Source organism: Parambassis ranga, chromosome 3 (genome assembly GCF_900634625.1).
Source record: "Parambassis ranga chromosome 3, fParRan2.1, whole genome shotgun sequence".
Taxonomy (NCBI): domain Eukaryota; kingdom Metazoa; phylum Chordata; class Actinopteri; family Ambassidae; genus Parambassis; species Parambassis ranga.
The window spans coordinates 15,670,635-15,693,992 of record NC_041024.1 but is presented as its reverse complement, the minus strand read 5'-3'; the positions used below and the strand labels follow the sequence as shown (position 1 = coordinate 15,693,992).

Below are 23,358 nucleotides of genomic sequence, written 5' to 3'. Positions count from 1 at the left end.
ATGGCTGTAAATTGCTTTGCCATTTGGTAAATGTTGGCAGTTAGAAGGTATACAAGTAATTATTTCCGCTTGTGCTGATTGAGACATAATTCCAACACGAGGCTCTGGAAAAATGACAGCATTTCGAAACAACTCTGTTTTAATTTCCCAGCATTCCTAATTAGAATCTGTATGAACATGGGGAGTTTTTTATGTCGTTTCCTCCAATGGGGCCAGAAATAATTAAACTGTCAAGGGGAAATAAATACGTATAAACAAGGCATAATTTTTACAGCGCGCAGCACCTTGTCAGGCCATGACTTTTTGTGAAGAAAAACAATGTGGGGAACAATACAGGGGGCACAGCATAGAGGACGCACTGATGGTACAACAACACACGTAAAAAAATACATACAGTATCAGTAGATCTTCTTTCCTTCCATATATAGCCAACCTTAACAGAAGGACTAAATGTTTTCACCCAGATTTACCTTTGATGTGCATCTGTCAGTCTAAGGAACAAGAATAAGACATAACTTTTCATAGAAACATGTGATTTGTAAAGAATGTAAGATTTCTTAAAGAAACGAATGTGAAGGAGAACAGCTATGACATCCCAACAACATTTTGTTGCAGGGATATGTAGTTAAGCTAGCATGCAAACCAGCCAGTGGTGGACCCTACCCAATCCTGCTCACACTACAATGGCACCTGGTGTAGTGAGGGAATATTGTCCAAAAAGCCCACGGAGAAGTAGGGGGTAGGGGGTAGCCAGTGCTGCCTCACAATGTTTGCTCCCAAGACATAAAAGCGCCAGAACATAAAACTGCAGTTTCCTGCAGTCACTTGACACTCACTCCAAAGTAACAAAGGCACACAATAAAATGATATTTTTCTTACGACTCTCAACTGTCTCTCAATAATCCAGTGTTAAGAATTCATTTACATTTTTAATTACATTTTATCCCTTCTTGTTGCAAGCCTTGAAGAAGCTTTTACAATTACATTTTAATTCAATTCTTCTGCTGTGTGACAGATCTTTAAAAATGTCCTCAGAAACAACCCTTTTTCAAAAAAATAGAAACAATGCCAACAGTCTTGTCTTCTTGTCTCAGTGGTACAACAATTCTGAAAGTCTCTCCATTAAACCTGGAGAGTTATAAAGACTGGGTGAATCAGAGGTTCAGAGTAAGCTCACACTGATAGGGAGACCTAATGGAGATGCATTTGAACTAGAGTTACTCAATTACAATCTGACATGAGGTTTGTGTACCCTAGCTTAACACACACATACACACACACAGCAGTTGCCACAGCAAAGCCTAAATGGATCTTGTACCGCAGCAGATATCAAAGGCTTCATCAGGCTCTCAATGAAAGAGTTATCAGACAGAAAGTGTACATTCTGGGCTAACCTGGTAATTCTATTTACTACCAGGCATTCAACTGACATTTTTATCTAGTGTGTGCAACAATAAATTGTACAAATTGTCTAATATCCAGAAACAGCCATCACAGGCAAGGGCAACAGGAACCACCTCGAATTATACACATTGGTGTCAGTTTATATTGGGCCAGTGTGATGGCCTGTACAGTCTCATGATACAGGAAGGAAGGGCTTGTTTCTCCAGCCAGCAAAGCAGAATATGTATTTTCTACATATTTTATTTTCTGACAAACACAGAAAGAAGACTTGCATTTCATGCATTTTGTTAGTATAAACTGACCATTTTGCCTGTGGTCAGTTTTACCAGTAGATTAAAAAAATATCTTATAGATAAAAATAGATTATGGGAATTAAATAGATCTTTCTTCACCATGTGTGTTTATGCAGGTGTGCTTTAATAGCTGGAACATGTTTAAGTTCCTCAAGCAGGGGGTTGTACCTTACCTATGTACCTTACATACCTCTGCAGGGGTCAATAGTTCACTCAAATACAAATGATTCTCATCTAATATTAATATGATATGCTAAATGGCAACACCAAGGCAGCACGGAGGACGAGAGCATCTCTAAGTGAGTGTGTGTATACATGCAGGCATTTTTCCAACCATGCAGTAAGATGAATGCCACTGGGACAGGAATAATATTCAGGAATAATAGACCTCAGCATGTTAACATGCAGAAACAATACAAGTATGCATGTTAACGTTTGAGAAAGGTGGTTCCCATGGAAACAGTCAAGCCATCCAAGCCAGAAAAACAGTGGTAAGGACTGGTCATTTGTTTAAATTGGTGAAACAATTTCATAATAAAAAACTGTGTCACTTGCAATGTCTTGAGATATGATCTTTTCAGAGAAGGTGACAAAACATAACTAAATAACTTTTTGCCTATAAACAATAGTTGTATTCAGTCCTTTGTCAACGGTCACAACTTATACTTATACTATACTTATACTTAACTATAAATAGTTTTATAGACCTTATTTTAAAATTCTAAAAAAACTCCTGAAGGAAGCACTTCTGCTGATGCTTTATCTACAAAACCAGAGAATGTGTGCATGTCTCCTCCACATCTTTCTGTGGCTTAATATGTGCATGTGTATGTGTGAAACAGTCACTCGTTCTTTGAAATAAAAACAACCACTTAGGCATGAACAGCAGCGCTTGGGAGACATCAATATTTCACTCAGGTGTGTCGGGACAAAGGGAGAGAGAGAGACACAGCAATGAGTGGGGGACCCTTGCCATTCTAAGGCATTCCCATGACTGACGGAAAGACTAAGGCTGTGTGTGTGTACGCACAGGTGTGTGTGTATGTGTGTGTCATTCCCCCATCCTAACCCCCACCCTTACACTCACCATTGTGTGTACCACCTCTGTCACCTTTCCTCTAATCAGGAGTTTAAATCAATGACGTTGTCCAAAACTATAATTGCCACTCCTTAAACTGCTTCTCTCGCAATATGCTTTCACCAAGAAACCACTCGGCAGCAGAAATACGCCTCTGCGCGTGTCGTTGTGTGTGTATGTGTGAGCTGGATTAAGAGTATTTTCTCATTACGGCAGTGTCTGAACGAGTAGAAAGTGCTTCTCACATTGTTTTACAGCATCCTGAAACCTCAAAGCTCAGCACTAAGCAGCATAATACCCTGTAGTCCCACACAAGCCTTAGCCTTGAACTCTGATGTCACAAATTGTTCATGAGCTGAACTCATTGGACATCATTTATCAATCTATTCAAGAAAATTATTCCCCCACGCTTACACAAAATTGTTTTGGGGCATGTGATTAGTTAAAATGTTGGGACTTAAATTCTTCTTGGCTCATGCACCTCCATCATCAAAAGTGCTTCTCTTGCCCTCTTATTCACATGCTAATGTGCACAGCAATGAAAGCAAGCAAAGATGCTCGACTATCAGAGTCAACTTCTTGTGACAGTGAACCATCCCTGTATTTGCCTGAGAGCCAGAGGCAATGCTAAATATTATTATATGTTATATAGGTTGCTGTTAGAATAAAATTAACCTGCTGCTCGTGTTTGTAGTGTGTGAGTTTGCACCTCTACTTGAGTTTTAGCTGCCACTCCGTCTGAACCTTTGTTGATGTTCCATTAACCAGTGACAGCAGTTTCCTTAACTTGACAATGCACTGACAAGAGAAAAACACACACATTGATACACACTTGCACAAACTGTTGATCAAGCAATGAAACATTCAAGTTACAAAAATGTAGATGCAATGCAAAATGCCTGATTCTTTCAGTCTACCAAAAAAGATTTATTTTAAGATAGCCAGAAAATCATGAAAAGAGAGAGAGAGAGAAAGAAAGAAAGAAGGAGAAAGTAAGGTGGAGAGAAAGATGGAAATAGAGATGGAAAGAGAGATGTCTGGTTAACAAGGTGCTGAGCACGACAAGCCCTGGGGAGTCCACGCTCCCTTACCCTCTAAGATTAGACATCTTTCTCTCTGTCGATCTCACTCTCTCTCTTGTTGCGACACAAGGGGAACATGCCACTATCACATGGGGACACCCCGAGAGCATGACTGCCTCTCCTCCTCTCCTGTCTTCTAATAAAATTGCTGGCTCTTTCCTTTTCTCTTGTCTTACACTCTTTCAACTACATGCATCTTCACTCTTCACCTTTTTTTAAAAAAAATGTTGTTCATCAGGGTTCATTTGCAAACAATGTATTTGCCTTTGTACTGAGACTTGAAATTTGATGTCCTTTTTATTTTTGACGAAATATTTGAACACACACACAACTACCTTTCAGTAGATAAGATCTTTCCTCTATCTCTCTTTTCTCTACTCTCCTGTTCTTGTCTTCCCTGCCTTGCTCTTTCTTCTAGTTGTTTGACACCCCTCTCCCACTTGGGCATCTCTATGTGTCAGGACAAATTGGCTGAGACTCATATCTTTCTCTCTCTTCTTCTGTCTGCGCACCACTCAACCGGAGAGAGAAAGAGCGAGCAAGAGGCAAAAAGAAGGAGATTGATAATGTGTAGAGTGGGGGGAGGAGGAACAATATGCATCAGAAGAAAGGTGGGGAGGGTGCGGAAAAAGATGTTATGATGACACATAAAAGAAAGAGAGGGGAACACTGACCAAAAATAACCATACAATTTTAGAGTTTTTTCCTTCTTAAAAAAATAATGGCAGCCATAACAGCTTTGTGGCTTTTATGTAATACAGGCCATGGAAACCATTATTTGGATCATTTCAAGATTCATCAGATTTTGTGGGGAACTGCCATCTCCAGGTACAACACATTCTCACATTCTACAGCCGCAAAAGTATGTGTTAGGACATTGGAGGTACATGCAACGTGGTGGACTTTTACCCAGTAGTCTAGAGTCCCCCTGCTTTGATTTTACTCACTGTTTGGGCATGTGTGTCTCACTTATTTTTGCTGATGGTTAGGTTTTGTTTTCAATTGCATAAGGACTTATTCATAAAAAACAAGTGGTTAAGGTTAGGGATTAAAAATGGGGCTTTGGCTGGGTCACACAAGGACACACCTTTGTAGTCATTACAACACTGTCTTGGCAGCTCTGCGACAGATACAGACCAGGAGCAATCTTTCCTAGAATACAGCATTTATTCTTCCATCCACTCTGACTAGTCCCCCTGCCTATAGAGAAGTATACGGCATTAGCCTGCTGACAAGCAGCGGCTGGTATTACTGCTTTTTACTCCATTAAACCACAGCATGTTTCAGTGGTGTTTCTATCATCAGTTACATGTGTGAAAAAGTAAGTAGTTTCTGAGCTCAGTCAGTGGGCAAATAGGACCAGACCCGTTGGTGTTTATGTATACAATAAAATATACCTTTTCATCAATGCTAGTTGGTTTTCATTGGTGTTATAATTTGGCCAGTGGTATCACAGGTTTCATAGTCAATATTCCTGATTAATTAAAAGTATAAGATAAAATTTAGGGATATGACCCTATATCAGAATCTCTGAAACTAATTTTGAAATTTTAAACTAGTTAAATTAAAACAGAACTTCATTATGCCGATAACACAAGGCAAACTTCACATCTGCAAAACTACGTAACTTTTCTAATGCTACAGTGTGATATCACATCAATTTGAAATAAAAGAAAAAAACTAATTTGTATGTCTGGGAATCTTATCTGTGTATAAAAGATGCTGCTTTGATTTCACCTTATGCTGTTAAAAGCTCTTCTCATTGTTTATAGTCTATTTTTAATTGAAACACACACAAAATTCACACTGAATCCCACTGCACATGTATTTAAAGTAACTCACACACAGAAACGCACCAAAACACACAGACATCACATAAGCAAATACAGGATGTCTGTCTCAGGCTGGAACATTTCTCTATCGTACTTGAACACATACACAAAGACACACACGCACGCACAGGACCATAGCATTGTGACAAAGAGATCAGAGAAACGGGCAGAAAATAATAGAATCTTCATCCCAGTAATCCATATTCATTCTTCTCATCCCTGCTCGCCTCATTCCTCCCTCCCTGCACGCCACGCTTCTCCGTATCTGACATTCAAATGAGTTGTCTTTTCTCCCTTGTTAGACACACACACTCACACACACACACATAAATGCATAAACACTTACAGGCTCTCTCTCTCACACACACACACACACCAACACAGGCATACTCATCCTCTTTCTTGGACACTTTCTGCCCCGTTGCACCCGTGATGGCAAATTGAGCGCCTCCCGTCTCTCTCTCTCTCTCTCTCACTCATCCCCCTCTCTGTTGACTCCTCTCATCTTTCCTCCATCTTCTTCTCTCTTCTGCCCCCCAACCCCTGCAGACACACTCTTCCTCGTGGTGATTTGACTAGAGTGGCAGGTAGGGTTGGATCACAAGCCAATGAAGAGAATGAAAGGGCGTTTATGTAGTGAATGGGTGCATGTCTGACATTAAGACATCTCACCCGCTCACTTCAAATTATTTTCAGAGGTATACTCACTAGTGAACAAGTTTGTTTAATAAAGATTGCTATCTATCTATCTATCTATCTATCTATCTATCTATCTATCTATCTATCTATCTATCTATCTATCTATCTATCTATCTATCTATCTATCTATCTATCTATCTATCTATCTTCTTTCCTATCGTCTGCCTGTCGTGGTCCTATTAGTGGAAGATGGAGGTGTGATCATGGTTACTGGGTGCTAACAGGGAGCGTGCTGCCATAGATGACAAATATTACACACACAGAGAGAGAGAGAGAGAGAGAGAGAGAGAGAGAAGAAAGAGAGAGAGTCACCCATGCAGGGAGAAAACACTTGGTAGATTTCATCACTGCTTGTAATTATGATCCTGTCAAGTCCACAATGTGGCAATCCATAACGACACACGCACATGTGCACACACCCACGCGCACACACACACACATAAAAATACCATGGACACTGGACCATCTACTCATATGCTTTCACACACACATATTGAAAACATACTTATTAATTTCCTAAATACAAAATAACACATTTTAATGCACAGACTGAAGCTCTCAGAAGATACACACAGATGCCAAAACATACAAAGTGAAGTTTGTAAGAGATTATGTGTTCTTAAGAGTAAGATTTAATACTGTACTGATTCTACATAATAAAATGCTGTTTTTGTGGCAACTTAATCTAACATTTCTTTATCTCATGGAATTGCATCTGGACACATGGCTGTGTGTGTGTTTGTGTATTTAGGTGTGTCTGTGTGTGAGTGTGATGACATCTCTGTCTCCGGTGCCGACACCTCATGTGTCAGGGGAACCTATTAGAGACCCTCACTGCCTAACCCCACACCTGACCCCCACCCTGATGTATGTGAGGGTGTGTGTGTGCGTTTGTGTGTTTTCTCTTTTTTTTTTCTAACCATGTTATTTTGCATTAATTCTTACCTTTACTCCAAAATAGGTCAACTTATTTATTTCTAAATTCAGACAAATTCCAAAATCTCAACACAACTTCTAGTTACTGCAAGGATTTCTGCCCAACAGATACGTGAGTTAAACTGTGTATTAAATCTGTGTATGAGTGTCTATGTGTGTGTAAGGATGTGCCCCTGAACTCCCAAACAAACCAGGGGGTCAGGCCTCTGGTTACCCCTGGATATCTGACCTGAAGACCTTACTGCCCTATATAAATCTTCTGGGTAATGCTGTGTGTTTTGGTGTGTATGAGTCTTGTGTAAGTACATGTCTTAATGTCAGTGTGTACATGTGTGAGAGAGTTAAAGAACAGATTGAGACTCCTCAGTCTCATTTAAAATGTTTTTTTTCCTTTATGCTCTCTCTTTTATTGCCTTTAACACAAATGATGGTAAAAGTTATGAAGGTGCAACAATGCCATTTTTACATGTTCTTATCTATTAATCAATTTTACAATATGTGTTTAATTATGTTTTCTTCTACTCAGGTCTTAGGTGTTATTTGGTGCACCCTCCTCCACTGTATGTTCTTTTCCTGAAGGTCACTGAAGAATAAATATCAGTTACATAAAAGGCTTTTTGCTTATATCTTTATGCACCTGGCAGAGGAGAATAAACAGCACTTTTACCACATGTAGATAGTGTGCAGGGCTTAATGTGTTGAATGTCAGAGGATCAGTTGGCAGGTCTTGTGCTTCTCTTTGCTCTACACGATCAACACTGTGTTTAACCCCTAGATGACATTATGCACACCTACACTCTCACAAGCACTGTTTTGAACAGTAATATAAAATACAAACTGAGATCTTGAATTTAGTAGTAGAGAGCAGAGAGACAGAAATGTATGATTTAAGAGATATTAATATAAAACACATCTGCAACAGATATGCAATATCTACCACACAGTCATACGTCATACTTATATGGTCCTACTCCCATCATACAGTCCCTTCCAAAAGTAATGGAACAGTGAGACCAATTCCTTCTTTTTCTATAGACTGAAAACATTTGGGTTTGACATCAAAAGATGAATATGAGACTAGAGATCAACATTTCAGCTTTTATTTCAGATATTTACATCTAGATCTGAAGTTAGCAGATAGCACCTATCGCTTGAACCCACCCAGTTTTTGTGAGCAAAATTATTAGAACATGTGACTGACCGGTTTGCTTTGTTCTCTTGGTGTGTCCAACTACATTGATTATTCAAACAATAAATAGCACTGAATGTCTGCGCTCAGTTTCAGATCTGGTTTTGTCTATGCAGACTGCATTTATAGTTAGAGTTGTAAATAACTTGAAAACTATAGAGCTGTCAATGGGTGAAAAACAAGCAATTGTGAGATTAAGAGAAAATAGAAACTCAGTCAGAGCCATTGCACAAACATTGGCCATAGCCAGTATAACAACTCGGAATAAATTGGAATGAAGACTTTATAAAACGAAAGTACAGAGGCCACACCAGAAAATGAAAACCACTCATTAGCAAGAGGAATAGGAAGGCCAGGCTGGAATTTGTCAAAAAATACAGAGGTGAGCGTCAGACATTCTGGGACAATGTTTTATGGACTGATGAGACAAAGATTAACTTTTACCAAAGTGACGAAATGGCTAAAGGCAGAGAGACAGAGAGAGGATCTGCTCATGATCCCAAACACACAAGCTCATCTGTGACACACAACGGAGGTTGTTTCAATACTTTTGCTCACATGAAAACTGGCTGGGTTCAAACAGAAGGTGCTAACTTCTAAGTGTATCAGATCCAGAATTAAGTAAAAATAAAAGCTGAAATATTAATCTCATATTCATCTATTATAGTCAAACCTAAATATTTTTGTCTATAGCAAAAATAAACGAATTGGCCTCACAGTTCCAATACTTTTGGAGGGGACTATGATTGCTAATTACTCCCACAAAAAACAGATGCATGACATGGATTATTTGTTTTGTTCTTTAGATTTGAGGGGACATTTTGCAACCATTCAGCCTCAGTGCAATAATATAAGTAAAACATTTTAGCACAGCATCAAGCACACAGCGACAATCCCACAGCCAGTAAGGATTCAGCACTCTCCCCAAAGACACTTTACTAGGATTTCCATCCCCAGACTTGACCTTGGTTATCCAGAAGACATTTTAATGTGCCCAACAACACACAAAACACCTGCACTTTATTCTGTAACGGAACATTGATGTGGACATGCTTTCCTGTATTAGATAACCTTATGTGATACATTTGGTAAGTTTAACATACACATGACCATTCTAATAGGCCACTTAAATGTATTTAACTATACAATTCAAGCAAGCAGCTTTTTGTCTTTCACTCATGACTTGCATGAAGTCTCACAACATCCCTCTACTTCTTCTTCCTTTGCCTCCCCTTAACTCTAACCAAAGGTTTGCCCACTGTTTGCCTTGCTAACCCTGATTTCCTCTCCGTGTTTCCATCGCACCTCCAAACTAATTCACTCCCACCCTCCTCTCTCTCTTGTCCCCCTGTCTCTCCCCTGTTCCCCTTTCCCTCATCTTCCCTCCCTCTCTCTCACACACACAGACACACAACCACGCACACATCTCCCTCTCCGTCTTGTCTCTCCAAACTCGCTCAAGCACAACTAAGCCGGGGGTTTGAGTCCCAATGAGAGCAGTTAGGGCAATCAGTGCTTTTCACACCCTCTGATGTTCTTAAAAGGTGGAGGGATCAGACGCCCCTGCTGTACCACCACACTTCACTGACACGCCACACACACACCAACTCACAAAAAAAAACAACTCACCTCCTCACATACACAAATGGCTGCACACAAACGCCCAACATGGTCAGACACACTCACAAATCTACACTCTCTTGGAAACCCACATCTATATATGCCACACATGCCCAAATAGAGATACACCGTGGCTTCCCCTGACACACTACAATGAACTGCTTAATGGAGTCAAAGCTACTAAACTAACAGAGGAGCAACAGATGAGTTGCTATAAATCAAGACAACAGTATTAGGTTGCTACAAACTGCAGGGAAAAACTTTCAGTTTGCTTCTATTAACACCATTACCTTCACATAAGAAGGTAAAGTCTACACAAATTCTCTAAGTCTGAAACATTTGAAGTTGCTTAGAAAACACAGAAGGCCAGACACGACATGCTCTTGCAATAATTTTACAACTAAGCAAGTCAACGAAGGTACTGCAATCTTACATCATACAAAAAAATAGATGTTGATAAATATATCCTAACCATACTACTTAAACATAAAAAGAACAAATGCAATATAAAGCACAGTTAGTGCAAAACAAAAGTAGCAGCCATGCATCTGTGTGTGTGTGTTAGCAGCAAGGTTTCAAGTGAAAATGTTTAGAAAAAGTCCTTCCTGGTGTACCGTTCAGGTTTGTCGGATCAGGTGTGCATGATGGTGTGATATAGAATGCAGTTAGGAAACTGAATGTACAGATCCACGCTCCCCATAATGCGGCAAAGAGCAGTGACGCTATCAATTTACACCGTAACGGACAACACAGTCACTTTGCACCAAAGACACCAAGACACACACACTCATACACACATGCAGAGCACAGGCACAAAGTTCAGGGGGATTAATTCACTGCATCATGTCATCAATCCTTCCAAACCCCCTACTGTTCAAAAGGGAAAAATAAATTTGCAAAAAAGAAAAACCAAAGCATAGCACTAATACTGCGCTAATCTTCTCTCACCTCTTCAAGTTTTACTCTTCCTCTTATCTTTTTTTTCAGTTTTTTCCTCTCTTCTCTCTCCCACTTTTCTATCCTCTGTTCATCAATCTATCTTCTCCTGCAGCCTCAGCCAGCATGCCTTGATGAACGGAGGCTCTTAGTCACATTGGGGTCAGTCTGCACACACACACACACACCTGCATACACATGGTGGAGGGTCATCCTGGCAGGGTTACGCTGCACAAAGTCAGCTTCCCATAATGTGGCTGCTGTCGCCTGCATCACACCCTCATGATCCAATTAAGAGCCCCGATTCCTCCAATCAGCTGCTGTGGCAACCAACGAGGTAGACGAGCAGGCAGAGGCAGGCGGGCAGCGCCAATCTCGTAAGTGCTTTTAGGGGATTAGAAGGTGGGTGGAAAGTTGGGAGGGAGGGGAACACCTCTCTGTGTGCATCCTTTGTGCTCTTGTTCTGTTGCTGAGACCAGAACACTACAATGCACATATTACTGCTGCACTTCCAAATACAACAGAGGTAGTCACACTTTTACATGGAAAAAAACAGGTAGAGGAAAAAAAAACCTAATGAAAAGATGTGGAGGTCCTACTTAGTAAGGAAAAGGATGGAGGGTAAGCTGACAGAAAGAGAAGAGAGAACAGGAGTTCAAGAAAGGATGAGTTAAGTTTAACCAAACAAGCCGTGTGTTTTTACCAGCATATATGCAAGAAGTACTTGGGCAGTCCGATAAATTTAATGTTTCCACATCATTTTGCCTCTGAAAGAGCTCTGAAATAATTTGTGTTTAGCTTCATTCTGCATGCACTGAGTGTGTTCATGTGTTTGTGTATGTGCTTTCACACACATTTTTTGTAATGTAATAGCTTTTGATAGAAAAAGAAACAGAGATGGAAAATCTTGATAAGGTTCAGGCACCTGACTGTACTGAGATTTCATTATCAGGGCAGCTAAAGGGCAGAGAACACAGGAAACCACAAACACTGTAAATTAAAGACACACTATCTACAATTTATCTCATATTTATAATAGCACACACAATACGTCGCGCACAAACACACACACAATCACTTACAATCACAACGCACATAATACAAATTTGAATTTACATCAGAAACTGAAATAAACTAACTGTTCTATAACTGAGAACAAGCACACTAGGTTATAGACACACGCCTCACACACACATCACGCCTCATGTGCTGGTTGCGCACCCTTTCAAAGTATTTTACATTATCTTCAATAAACCTTTCAGCTAAAGCTAATATTTAGATCTGCCCATGACATCAGTGCATGCGTGTTATTTCTTTAGTCAAATATTTAATCTTTCATCTGTAAGCGATATAGAGAAAATACCACTGTGACTTATCTACTGTATGTAAAACTCACACACAATCACACATACAAATGGGTAAGCCTTCATCTAATTGCATACTGATGGATTTACACCGTAGCTGATAGACGAAGTTTTTTTTTTAAATCTATGACCTTTTCTCAGATTTGTGGATACAATTATCAAGAAATGCTAACTAGGACATAAAGCATATTTCATATTGCAGTTAGATCACCTGAATTTTGGAAAAAACATTGCTTTATAATTGTCGTGGTCATGAGATTAAATGCTTCTGCCTTAAAACTAATTGCATAATTTTTAACACATAAATAACACTTCTAATCTTTGATAATAGACTAAGTAAGACGGTTTTAAATCTTACGGTTTCTGAACATTATCCTAATCCTGGTCAGCCATGTGAAATCCAATTTATAACTAACTCAATAACATTCTATTCATTCACTATTAATGGTGTCTGAATCATTATCAGTACTGACTGCCTGATGTGCAACCATTTATTTACTTTTTAAGGTCAACATTTTGTGTTACTTTGTGTGTATGCGTGTGTGCATGTATGTGTGTGCATGCGTTTGTACCTACTGTGCTGGTTTTATCTTTCTCCTAAGCATTTTGCTAGAGGCGTCGGGACCTCAATTAAAGAGAACCGCAGTCATGAGCTTGACACACATACACATTCAAGCACACACACATACACGCTCGCACCCATACACAGTGCCTGTAAAGTATGAATATTTCACTATATCTAAGTCCTTTTACCTTGGAATGACCTGATTGTCCCACCGTGTGTATGTGTGTGTGACTTCATTTCCATAGAGGTATGTGGAAGTGCATTCAATCTAGTGCTCGAGCAAAGACATGGACACTAATACAGGCACAGAGGACTTGGTCCAATGACACAGAATATTTAGAACATTAATGTCCTTTTTGTTAGTTTTTATATCTTGGTCTCTTAGTGATATAGTGCATGTCCCATATTCACCACATTGTAGGGGAACATTATTCACACCACATTTCCTTCATCACTCATACTTTCTATAAGCATTCCCTGGATAATGTCTAAGCTGTCAAAAAAATTGATACTGGATAATCTTATAGATAAAATGTCATGAGATTGGCTTCAAATTGTGCTAGTGCCTTAGTATTTGTATTAGACAGGTAAATCTTAAGTATTTTGTCACATATTTTCATAGTAAGGTGTGCACACAAATTGCACACACACACACAAAACAAAGCAGGAGGGAATCACTTTTTTTTTCTGTCTCTCTTTCTCCATGGTCATTTAAGAGGCCCAGTTAAGTGTCTCAAAAAAGCTATACACATTCTATGTGCATTAATCAACTGCAGCAGCCTCTCTCTTAGTTCTCAGCCCAGCATCAATTACCAGGCTTTTAAAACAAACTCCTCTTGCTGAGGTGAGTGGTGGTACAAGCAAGCAGTAAGGGAAAATACACAGCACAAGGCACACCATCTAATAGAGGTACAATGCTTTGTCTAGAACAGATATTCTTATAGCAGAGCATTTTTTTAAAGTGAAAGTATCACGGCTTATTCCACCGCAGGAAGAAGGGGGTTAAGAGGGGTGTATAAGAGGACAGGCAAATAAAGAGAAAACATGAGAAAACTAGTGAATCAGGGAGGTGCAAGTGCTTTCATTAACAACATCTAACTCTTTGCACTACCATACTGACCCTAACTCTTTGTCCCTTTCTGTTTCTACACTGTGCTTACCATACACCCCTCTCCTGTGTTCACATAGACTTAGCAACATGAAACTCTGCTCTCACATACACACATGGAACTATGAGTTGTTCTGCCACAGAGAGGAGAGTCCTCTGTAAACGAAGAGTCCGTTTACACACTTGGTTAAGTTTGGTAAAAGATCTTGATAAAGTTCCTGAAAGAATGGGTGAATGAATGATTTAGCTGGGAACTCCCCTTTTACCAGGGTAATCAGGCTATTGATCAGTTCAGCTTTTCTCATAGAATTGACCATTTCTTATAGATGATCAATACTTGGGCCACACAGGCCATTTAAAGGTCACTGGGCAGCTAGAGCGCTGTTGCTACTAATGAGCATGGAATTGAGTCACATTTCACGGAAAGTGCATTTCACTCTGTGTCTGAAGTTCTGTAATCCTGTATTTCAGGTAGATAAAAAGTGATCAACTATTGATTTTAGTCAATTGAGATCTTCCGTAATTAACGGTGAAAAGACTATTAATGTTTATATCCTGAAAAAGATTCTGTTTGTAATTAAATGTGACAGTCAAAAAGACTGAGAGAAATACAGAGGTTAGCACACACACGCACAGCTGAGTGGTGGGAAGGGAAGGGGAAACCCGAGCTGGACCGAGAGTGGGATAACAGGAGTCCAGGAATAGTGGCAATCGATGGATGGATAGATGGGTAGATGGATGGATAGAGGGAGGAAGGGAGGTGGGGTAGTAGAATTGAAGGGAGAGATGAGTGGTCTCATGGGGCGGAGTGGTGATAGTCTTGCTGAGTGTCTGTGAGACCAAATCCTTTCCAAACTGTGGGGTAGGAGGAGAGAACCAGAGGAAGACAGGAGAAAATACAGGGATATACAAGGAGGAGAGGAAAGGAGTCTTCTTTGAGGCAGTGGTTTCAAATTAATCAGAAAATGCCCCAACATCTATCCATCCATCATCTGAACCCGCTTTGTCCTGCAGTGCAGGGTCACGGGGGTCTGAAGCCCATTGGCCCCATTGTCAGCTACTAAAAACCAGAAAAACCTGCAGTGTTCTTTTGTAAAGCCCAGGAGTTCCTAAGTAGAGATAATGTATTTTATAGGTTACATGCACAACAACATTCACAAATGGACAGAGACACACACACACACACACACATGCACACACCTCTAAAATAGCTGTAAAAACAGGTATTGATGAGAAGGCCTAGTCAATGACCATCAGAGGAAAACAGAGACCGCCATTAGCCAGCCAGTCAATCTGGCTAAAGCATTCTGGGTAATTCTAGCGCACACATACACCCAGACATGGGGATACACACATCGACAGCAAGAGGACACCCCTCTGGGGCATCTTAAGCACAAACACACACAGATATTCACAAATAGTTTATTCTATTATTATTCTATTATTTGTCATTTTATAATGCACCATTCCACCCCCCTTTGAATTTTTACATGTCTCACTATCTCTCTTTCACATCTCCTGTCTCACTCAGGGTTAAAGTGTTGGTTGGTTGTTCCTAGGGGGTCTTACCTAACTCTCATTAGTGCAGTGCAGTAGTTAGTGTGTGTGACTGTGTATGTGCACGAGTGCTGGGGATGATTGTGCATTAGCTAGCCATCTAATCAATGGGAAAAACCACTGAGCCTGGGCCCCTGCTTATGTTACCATCAGTGCTATTTATAGAAAAACACACATGTTCACAGGCACACACAAAAATCACAGTCATATGCTGTCACACAGTGATACAGGAACCTTGACTCAGGTCTTCAAACTCAAACTAAATTTACTGACATTATCAAACAGCACTAGGGGGAAATTAAAGTGAATTGTTGTGCAATATGGTTGTCAACAAATAGTTGAAATAGTGAACTTATTTTTGTTGTTAATAAATGATAAACTGCATGTATCCATTTTGAACTAATTGCCTTCTGGCAAAACTGGTATGGCTAGTCAATCTAACATTGCTGCTATCTGCATTGTTGTTGAAACAGTTCATTTTTGTGAAGAAAATAAAATTACCAAAGTATGACAACCACTTATCCAAACAACTTCAAAACTGCACTGAGCTATAAACCCTCCAACTATAAAGTAGATTACACACAAGTGACAAACACACAACCACACAAATACATACTGGTATGACGTTAAAGCTTCATCTAAGTCCAAATAATTACAACATTATAACTTTTTCTCTTTGACTCCTTCCACTGTCTCACCCTCCCTCTGCCTCACTCCCTCCCTCTTATCTGTCTTTCCTAGTGGGAGTGAGACAGATTAAAGTCTATGTTGGTTTTACTTATCATACTGTAGCCAGCACAACCCTCCAAGCATCCAAGCAATAGAGTGGGGGCTAACTGTTATACAATTCAACACAGGGTGCAAACAGGGTACAAATGGCACAAAACACTGCACACTGCTGGTTGTAACCTTTACAAATGTTTGGTACATTTCACTGTTAACACTATAAAAGGCAATATTGCACATCAGTAAATCACAATTAATATATGTCAAATGTAGGATGGCTCATAATGTGATGAAACAAATATCCCTTTCATAAAATAAAGTCAGATTTTCCAGTTTACCTTGCACACTGGTGCGTCATACACAAACCCATCCTCCCACCCCAGCCCCCCCTGCATTCTTTGTGTATCGTATCAGAGGTCCCCCTGTCCTCTGATACACAAACACACAAACACAAACAATCACACACAAACATTTAGAGCTTAATGAAGCAGAACTCAGCCTGGTGCCCATTAGCCTGATAATTAATAATTTCTCTCTGCCTCCTAACACACTTATCAACTTGCAAAGGAGGTTGTATGTGTTTGTACGTGTGTAAGCATGGGGTTATGTGTGGCTGTTTGTGCCTGACAGTGCTTGTGCACTTTAGCAGATAAGAGGTGTAGCTAGTGACAGTACACATGCATGCATGCAAACATGATTGTTTGTATTTCAGCGCTACTCTAAAAACAAAAAAATTTAATAAAAAAAACAAAACAAAACAATGTTTGCCATTTAAAGGCCAAGCTAACTTTTATTACAGCTAGATGAAAGCTGCACTGTTGTGGGGACAGTGTTACTAATGTGTGGACAAAAAAGAAAAGAAAAACAGACTGACTTAAAACTGAAAATGAAAGTGTGCTGAATAGTGTATATTATAATATATTGAACATTTTCAAATGAGCAAGAATTAGGCAGACAGGTATGTTCAAGATAAACTGCATACCATCATGTATCCACTTCCTCTTTTCTCCTCCTCTTCTTGTTCTTACTGAGCGATTGATCCCACTGTATCCTATATTTTGTTGGAAAGACAGGATACAGATAGAGTGGGAGAAAGCAAAGGAAAAGAGAAAAAAAGAAAATGTCAGACAGCAATAAAAGAGTTTGTGGAAGAAATTAAAGATCTCTCTCCTTTCTCCTATTCGGCAGCGCCATCCCTTCATTCCCACTTTCTTTGTTTTCTTTTTTCATTCCTTCATGTTTCCACCATCCCCTTCACTGCACTCACTCTACCTCCATCCCCTCCTTCACCTCCCTTCTCTCTATCTCTGTGAATAGAACATCAAAAGCCTCTGAGTTAGATAGGGAATGACAGTATTTGCTATTGGTATGCAGGCAGACATGTCTGCTCCAAAGTGTTAGTCTAAAGGCCTCGGCTAAGTGTTTGTCAAGACTTAAAGCCATTGTTCTCGTCTCCTCTCCTCTCAGATCTAAGACCTCTCCTTTTTTCTTTCTCCATCTCCCTCTCTCACTCCACTTTTGTACTTTGATGGAACATTTTACTTCTGTGTGTGTATGAGGAGGCCAGTATTAAACAATGTGTGCCTGTGTGCTTGCAGAATATGCTTACTTTTACTCTTGGTCATGTTTATAATGTGAGTGAAACTGAACAATAAGAATAATCCATCCACTTGTTGCAACTGGAATGACTGAATAAATAAAGTTAGAATATAATTAAACTAGTTTGTCAAGTTGATGATACAGTATCACCTGTTTATGCAATTTCCCCATTGTGGGACTAATAAAGGTTTCTTAATCTTAATCTTTGCAGGGCTCCACTTTAATATTTGGTTATATTTTGGTTTGGGCATAGACTTTCAACTTAAGAATATGTATAATACCTGGATTATATGAGACTATGTTGAAAGGATAGGGTCAATATACTGAATGCAGGACAACATGTAAAAAATGGTATAACACCATCTAATAGCAATACAGTTTGGAGAAAAAGGCATTTTACATTATAAGTGAGATTAAAATCACAAGGAGAGATTGTATATTGCCTAAGGGAGAAGAACTGAGGGCCAAGTCCATTCTCATTCACACTTCGCTGACAAAAAAAATCTTGTCTAAGTGTACAAGTGAACAATGGTTTCAATGCACAGCAGCATTATGTTGATCCTGATGGAAAATTAGCATTGCTGGGTCATTCTTCAGTCAAAGAGGAATATAATTTGCACACTGTTGTCAGCAAAATAGCCTGAACCATCACGCTCCTCCAACTTTATTGGCAGAAAGTGATATTACTTTCGTTCTCTTTTGTTTTCCATCTTTTTCTTCACCATCCTCTCAGTCGCTCTTGACACTCACTGTCACACTCCTCCGTTTTCCAGCTTCTGCTGCCTTCCTTTGCATGCTTTGCCCTGTCTCATACTGTAAATGTTGGAGCAGGTCTGTGTGTAAACACCACATTCCAAACAAACAACAGCGCTCTTTCTTTGATGTCCAATGCAACATTATCGGGTAGAAGTGTTAATCACTGATAACCCCGCAACATCTCATGTCTCACCCTCTCTCTGCTTCACCCCAGTCTACCATTGTTGCCATCCTCCATCTCTGTTGATTCACCTCATACCTCTCTTCCTTTCTTATTGTCTTTCTGGTATTTTGTCTTTTCTCTGTCCCTTTCCCTTTCTATTTTCATCAAGTCAGTTTTCACAAGAGAGTTAGCATCTTGTAGTGGTGTTTGGCTCATTGTTTGTGTGTTTGTGTCTGTGTTGTGCTGGTAGGCACTGTCAATGGTGTGGCAGTGAGCCTAGTTGTGCCAGCAAAGCAGATTATGAGTTGATTTTGGCGAAGGAGGCTGGTAATTCTTTTAAATCAACAAAGCCGTTCATTAGCCCCCCGCTGGTGTCCTGACAAACACACACTGTAGAGCTTCCAAAACCCGCTACAGCTCAATGTTCACACTCATCCACAATACACACCTAAAACTACATACGAAATAATGTAATGTACATAAACTATGACATAATTACAAAACACATCAGCTACATGCCAAACCTTTATATAATAGAATAAATAATAATTTACAAAATGTATCGTTTGCATCCAACTACATTTACAAATGGTTACAAACAGCAACACAATGATCAATGAGGACTACTTTTGTCCTTGTGTCTGTTCTTATTGAAAATGCTAAAGCATCCAGGTATGTTAAGCCAAACTCACTTGGTCCCTATATTTGCTGTACAATAAAAGCCTTTAGAAGCTATAACTTAAGGCCTTTAAAACAGACACATATGGGCTTTGATATAAAGTGAACTAAAATACTGTTTATTGGAGTTTAAAGAATCTAACTTCACATGCCTGCACAGCTGGACAAATGTTTAGTACACCATGCCTTCCATAATAATCCATAGAAACATGAGAATGTTCTAATCTGCAACCTCTATGAAAATTATTAGGCCACAACCACAGTCTGCAGCATTGCACTCAATACACATCTTGTACGTCAAGTCTCCTTAGGATATGAACTGTTAGTATCCCTCTCACAGTTGTCTCAGTGCAGATGGACTGATGTCTGAGTACAATGGGACAAAGAGGGAAGACAAACTGGCGGACAGACAGACTAACAGACAGAATGGCAGGCAGACAAGCAGACAGTAGATTTGGGCTCTATGACCTGCTGCTATGGGATACACACAGAGAAACACACTGACAAACACACATACCAGTTGGAATATCCAGACCTGCCACTGAACAGGATTACCTCTGTCATGGGAGAACTGGTATCCCCTCATCAGTGTGCACTCACACATACACACACCCACACACACACATCATAATGGTTCACTGGGCAAGCCGATAAGAATGTGTGTCAATTTGTGTGTGTGTGTGTGTGTACGTGTACGTATGTGTGTGTTGAGAAGTCTCTGATGGCAAGGATTAGGGACTCTTGACTCTCTCAGTCTCTCAGCAAAGAACCAACAAGCAAAAGCATGCTCTCTTACACAACATACACACACTACCAAGCCTGCTTTGGATTTCACTGTACTGCTTGCCACAGCATATATTTGACTATACAAAATAATTTACACATTACACATTTGTTGAGCATGACACAGGCAGGATATTAGTCCATTCAATAGCTACAAAGCCTGAAAAATAAAAGATTAAAAATCCCCATATCTTTTTTTCTTTATGAGGAACAAGGGAACACAATTTCGCTGATAAAAAGCCAAAACTGTGTTTAAGCATCCAGTGTTAAAATCCATGGGGAAAACATAAATGAACTACAGAGTTAGTTTGTCTTAATAAAATATATAATACCTATTACATTAGGTCCTCCTATATACTGAGTGCACTCAGAAATATTTAGTAATCTGCTTAGAATGGATTTATTACAGGACTGCCTCCAACTTATACAGTATCTTAACAGTAGTAGAAAAAACTATCCTGCCCCCCCATCCTTACCCGTTTTCTGTTCTATCCAAAGAATTAGTCCAGTCTCTGTGGCTTCGTCAATCAGTCAATCAATCAATCAATCAATCAATCAATCAATCAATCAATCAATCAATCAATCAGAGAAACAAAATGTGTGACATAGGCGCATGGAGCGACATCCAGACTAGTATAAACCAAAAAAAGTGTCTAAAATGGTCGAGTTTGCTTTAAAAATGTGAAATTCCAAAGTGTTATTGGCAGTTCTGCAAAGCTACAAAATAAACTGCCACAGTGTGCCAAAGCACGTTTTACATAAGCCAAAAACTTCTAGAGAACTCTGGAAAAAGACAGCTTCTAGGTGGAAAAACTATTTTTCATTTGGTTTCACTTACTAATATTACTCAATTAAAAAATGATGTCATCTGGACACCACAGGAAACAGTGAATCCATATAGAGGTATATGCATCCAGAGAGCCCTCAGCAGAGATACAGAAATGCAATGGTAGGAAATAAAGAAATGGGAATAGCATGTCAGATTGAGAGAGAGAGGACAAGATGAATGTTAGAGAAAGAGAGAAGGAGCACTTAACCCCTGGTTAGTGGGGTCAGGTCCCTGTGGTAGAGGGAGAAGCTGGTCCTTGCACATGCACACACACACAGATACACACACTTTAGAGGCACATGCATACACACAATATCGTTTTCATCCACACTGTGCTTCTAAATTCAGACACTTCAATGTGATTTCAAATCTTGAGGGGACATTTGGACCTGAAAATATCTGTCATCCCAAAAAACACTCCACTTTTCTCTTTGTCTCAATCACTAACACACACATGTACACACAGAGTAGCTGACTTAAAAAAGTAAGAAACAAAAAAAAATACAATTTTGTAACTCCCAGTCACAGTCATAGTGTGTGAGTGTGTGCAATGCAGGAAAGAGAAACGGAATTGAGAGAAATACAGAGGAACACAGACACAGTGACAGAGAGGAAAGACAAAAAAACTACCAGATGGGAAGAAAAACGAAAAACAGATACACAGAGACCAAAAAGAGGAGCAAGTGAGTGCAACTCAGAGAGAGAGCATCAATTATTTAGTGAAGGTAACGTGAAGCTTCCTTGGATCAGGCAAACTGCTAGCTCTTCCCCAGAGAAAAGAGAGAATGAATTAGGGTGAATTTATTAGAGACCGTGTGTGTGTGTGTGTGTCAATACAGTCCAGGCACCCACCTAGGTTTCTGTTGTTGTGTGGATGCATAGCCAAACACACACACACAAAGGCACACACACACTCATCCTGAGAATCCCAAGCCTGTTTCCAGGTTCATTAATAAAACAGCAGCTCTTTATATGTGCTCTTCCCCTCGCTGTCTTGCCTTTCATCCTCTGTTTGTTCACACACACAGTGGGATTTTACTGTGTACGTGCATGCGTGTGTGTATATGTGTGTAAACTCCAACTGGGATTTGGGGATGGCCCGACTGTTTGTTCATCAGTCAGACAATAGTCGACCCCACTGTGGTACATATAAAAATCTGATCTCTCTTTCATCATCAGTAAAAGGGAACACCACTCAATTCAAGCTTTTGTGGGCTTTTGTAGGTAAATTCTTCCTGTTGATTCAGACCTCTGATTCATCGCATTGGCTCTACTGTAGACATCAGTAAAATTATACATTAAAGATAATTTTAAAACAATGATAATAGCAGTCAGGGAGGTTTTGACTTTCAATGTGGACAATCACTGCTATCGCTTCTAACTTTTCTGAGTCTAAGATGCTGTTTTGCCTTAATTGACAAGTTACTTTTAATAATGTAGGATAAGAAGAATAACTTTCATAACATATAAAAAAAGGTTCCTTCACCTGTTTTCCTACTAAAATCAGTCCAACAACACAGCCTCTGTTAGGTCCATTAGCCAGCCATTTCAAGTGTTTTCAGTGACAAGAAAACAAGCATTTCGGGAAACTGCACTTATACAGTGAATGATCATCTCTTAAACATGCCTGGCTGGTTCTGCTTCGGGCAAATACACACAAACATGTGCACCCTCTTCTGCTCTCTTCTGCCTAATTTCCACCTGTATTACTCCTTCTGTGCTCTCTCTCCCTCTCTCTCTACCCACCACTCTCCAACCCATCCCACTGACACACACAACCACACACAATGTAAACATTTTAACAGCTCTGGACCAGAGAGGGATAATTCTGGTTTACTGAGATGGAAAATATGAGTCCAAGCAACCTTTTTCTAGGGTATTCTCCCTGTCTCCCTCTCTTTCTCTCTGCTATGCTGTCAGTGTCTGTCTCGAATTTCCTTTTCTCAGACACAACTTTATCCTGCATCTTAACTCTACCTTCCTGTTACATCATCTGCATGCCTCGAGAAGGGATTTAATCCTTTCTTTATATTCTTCTTTATTATTGATATTGGCAGCTGCGTTTCAGGTGTCCACCAGCTGTATTGTATTGCACCTCTATATACTCAACCACACAGACCATCCACACAGAGAAAGCATGGTCAAAAACACACACATCCTT

General features: G+C 39.8%; 1 protein-coding gene across 5 annotated transcripts in view; it reads right to left on the bottom strand.

Moving 5' to 3' along the window:
* esrrga (estrogen-related receptor gamma a) overlaps positions 1 to 23,358 on the bottom strand; it is a 110,991-nt gene that overhangs the window by 69,694 nt on the left and 17,939 nt on the right. For 4 of the 5 annotated variants that reach the window (XM_028401935.1, XM_028401936.1, XM_028401938.1 and 1 more), the window contains exon 2: positions 17,372 to 17,440. The exons of the other annotated variant lie outside the window; for it this stretch is intronic. The gene's annotated coding sequence lies outside the window, so the exon portion shown is untranslated. The remainder of the gene's footprint in view (positions 1 to 17,371; positions 17,441 to 23,358) is intronic. 5 annotated transcript variants of the gene reach the window in all.